This window comes from Lonchura striata, chromosome Z (assembly GCF_046129695.1).
Source record: "Lonchura striata isolate bLonStr1 chromosome Z, bLonStr1.mat, whole genome shotgun sequence".
In the NCBI taxonomy this organism is placed as follows: Eukaryota; Metazoa; Chordata; class Aves; order Passeriformes; family Estrildidae; genus Lonchura; species Lonchura striata.
This window is the reverse complement of record NC_134642.1, coordinates 80,083,905-80,087,325: the sequence shown is the minus strand read 5'-3', so window position 1 is coordinate 80,087,325 and position 3,421 is coordinate 80,083,905.

Genomic DNA, 3,421 nt, shown 5'->3' with positions numbered 1-3,421 from the left:
AACTGAAGCTCTCCATGCATTTTAAGTCCACCACACTAATTGTGGAGGGGTTTCCTTTATTATCAAGGTGATTATTTTGTGATGTTCACTCCTGATGGACTAAAATACTCTGATGACATAAGCCAGAGCTCACTTTCTACTGGGAAGGTTTAGGACCTGCCTAAACAACACTTAATCAGCTATTAGGCATTTTTTGGGTAGTGAATAATTTTGTACTGATTTAGGGATTACAGGCTGCAGAAAGGAGTCAGAACACAGGTTCCCTGAAAACTCCAATTTTTCCAGATGCTCTAACGGGTTCTGCATTGCTCTAATGTGCTTGAAAGGCAAAGACAACCTGGGACTGGCATCAAGAACAGGGCTTGTCCTGCTGGGCCACAAGGAAGACACAATTTGCACAAAACTCTCTTCTCCTGTATTAATTCCTGTACTGAAAAGCCAATACACTTTTATTTCATGTTCCCACCTATTGTATGTGTAAACACTCATATCAGTAATGTGAACAGCAGTTCAAATTACAGCTTGTGGTGGAACAAACATCTTGTTTGTGGATAGTGCAGTAGTGTTCTGTCCAGCGGCAGGTAAGGCAAGGTTTGTTCCTACTTCTGAAAACCACATGACTTTGTGTTTATTTCAAACTGATACACATGGAGCCACTTCAGAAAGCTGGGCTTCTTGTGCTTCTTGGAATCACACATGAAGTGCTGAACCTGATCCCACACAGCCCAGCAGCAAACCATCCCCATAAGCATAAGTCTCTTTTGAGAGGACAGAGTGTTATTAAGAAAATGGATTTTTGAAGGCTGAGAGAATAATTACCCCCGTCCTTTATTTTTTTCCCCTTGGAGAAGAACATCATGTGTTCTGATTAACCTTAAAGTTTTGAACCCTAGAAAACATTATGTAATGTGTTATATTAGGAATATCATGCAAAACCAAGATAAATAGTTCTCCAGAGGTTTCACAACAATAACAAACTATAACAGATAGGCAGAGATAATTTCAGAACATCTCATTTCAACACTGTTAACCTACATAAGAGTTTTTGACTCTATAATGAACAAAACTATCTATACTCAGGTATATCTGAGAACGAAATAAATATTTAAATTAGGTCATATTGCTACATTTTATGTAGATAATTTCTAGCACCAATATTTTTAAAGCAAACTGCCAGAACTAGGCTGGTGAACATCACACTCTCCAGCATTTCAGGAATCCCCCTCTGGAGCAATGGAGACAACAGGCACAAGTTTTCCTGGATTATAAATAACCAGATTTGACCTGGCTGTCTTGCAGTTATGCGAGTTCAGTGTGGAAGAGGAAGCAGATTAGGGGCCTCATGCTGCCTATTTCTGAGCCAGGAGGTTGCTTTTACAGTACTGGCAGGAAGCAAAGGAGTAGGACAGGAATAATTGCTGTCCCCTGGGAGTGAGCAGATAATTGAGTGGCACATCTCCCCACCTCCTGTGCACCATAAAGCAACTCCTGTACCATAGAACAGATGTATCTGGCTAGTTTGGCATCTTAAAGGGCACAAACTAGCATGCTGGGCTCTCAGTATGTCAGTGTGTCAAAGTAACTCAAGGCCAGAGTAGGTTGTCTTTTCTTTGAGCCTGAGAACTGGTTCTGGGCAGCAATCAGCTTCTTACAGTATTTTGGAGGTGTGTGTTCATGGCTATTTGGGACTGCACCACTTACTGTTGAGCTGGCAGGTCTTAATTAGTATTTCCACAGAATACACTGCTTCCATGCCAAACCTGTGCCACTGACTGATTTTCTGTTTCATTGGTTTTCCAGAATGATGCGTAGGTGCTACTGAAGAGAAAGTAAATAAAAAGAAAGCAGTAGGTCAGGGAAAATACTTTATCCAATGCTCATGACTTACTTGTCTTCTACTAGTTGCTAAAAATATTTTTTTCCCCACTGGAAAACAAAAATACATATATCAATGTCTTGGACCATGGTATTTGCAGGAGTATGCACCTCACATTGCCAATCTGAACAGTCATGGATGTCCTGTGCTGTGCTATTTTCTTGATTTACTGCTGATTCCCTGGCACTCATAAGAAAAAGTAGAGAGAAAATCTAACAGTGAATGTGCTGTGTGTCCCAACTCGATACCAACCCACACAGAACTCTCTGAACACTCACAAAACTTATTGACTCTAATAAAAGCAGTGCATTGTGGAAGAAGAGCTGAAACCCCTGAGGGAGAGAGGTTAATGTCAGCACCAGAAAAGCCTGCTCCCCAGGGCCAGCACGCCCGTGCTGCTGGATGCAGGAGAGCCAGGAGGATGCATGGCAGGAAGGCCTGGAGCAGCAGGAGGCTCCCCTAGGAACAGCTGCAGTCCTTAAAAGAGGTGTTGTCTCTAAGCCCTTCTAAACCTAAGCTCTTGATACACCAGCTGCTTTTGAAAAAGTAACTTTAAGTTATCCCAGGCTTCTTTTTTAGTGTAAGAGGAAATAATACTGATGATTAGGTTTTTGAATGGTGCAGAAATCCCTGAGAGCAAGGTAAAAGTGTGCATTAAAAATAGCTCAAAGACCAGAGTGTGACATTAAAAAAATATGATAAACTAGTCATGTTCATTGATTTCTTAAGCCAACTACTGCAAGTCACTCTGTGTCAGATCTGAAAAAAATTCAACCATAACAACAACAATAAAAACAACAACAACAAGAGAAAAACAAAAGAAACCAACTATGGGTTCCATGTTGGAGTGTACTTTTGGCACTCCAGTTGTGTAACTTAGCCCCACTTCCTTGCCTATTTTCATCAGAACTCCTCTGTAAAGCATAAGCTTCCTTCCATCAGTGCTGCAGGGACAACACAGTCACTCTGAAATACTAAAGGCATGGTGGTCTGATACATGGAAGTATGAAAGCTACATGCAATGGTTGTCATTATTTCTTTCTAAACACTGGCTCAAATGACAGATTGCTGACACTTCAGGACTCTACAAATATAAAATATGTGCTATACCTTCCCTGTCTCAACACACAGGCTTTCCCTCAGCTATATTCCTGTACTCTAGCAGCAACATTATCTGGGCTTAACAGCAATTCTCCCTGTGTGTTCAGCCCTGATTTACTTGTAAGGAACATATACATGTTTGCTGTATCCATTTGGGGTTTTGTTGTTTAGTTGAGTCTACTCTTGATGTAAGTTTTTGAGTTTAAGTTACTCATGGCTTTCCAAAAATCCTGTCAAACCTTTTAATAACAATAGTCACTGTTGACATTCACAACTCAAATTACACTGACTAATGTAGCCAAGTTTTTCTAAGCCTTTGTAATTCACCTTGCAGGAGTTGCTTGCTAAGGCCATAAGGGTCTACTCATTGATGATCATAAGGTATGGGATTTGGCCATTATTTTATCCTATGCCTAGGAATATATTCCTTAAAATAATTTGAAG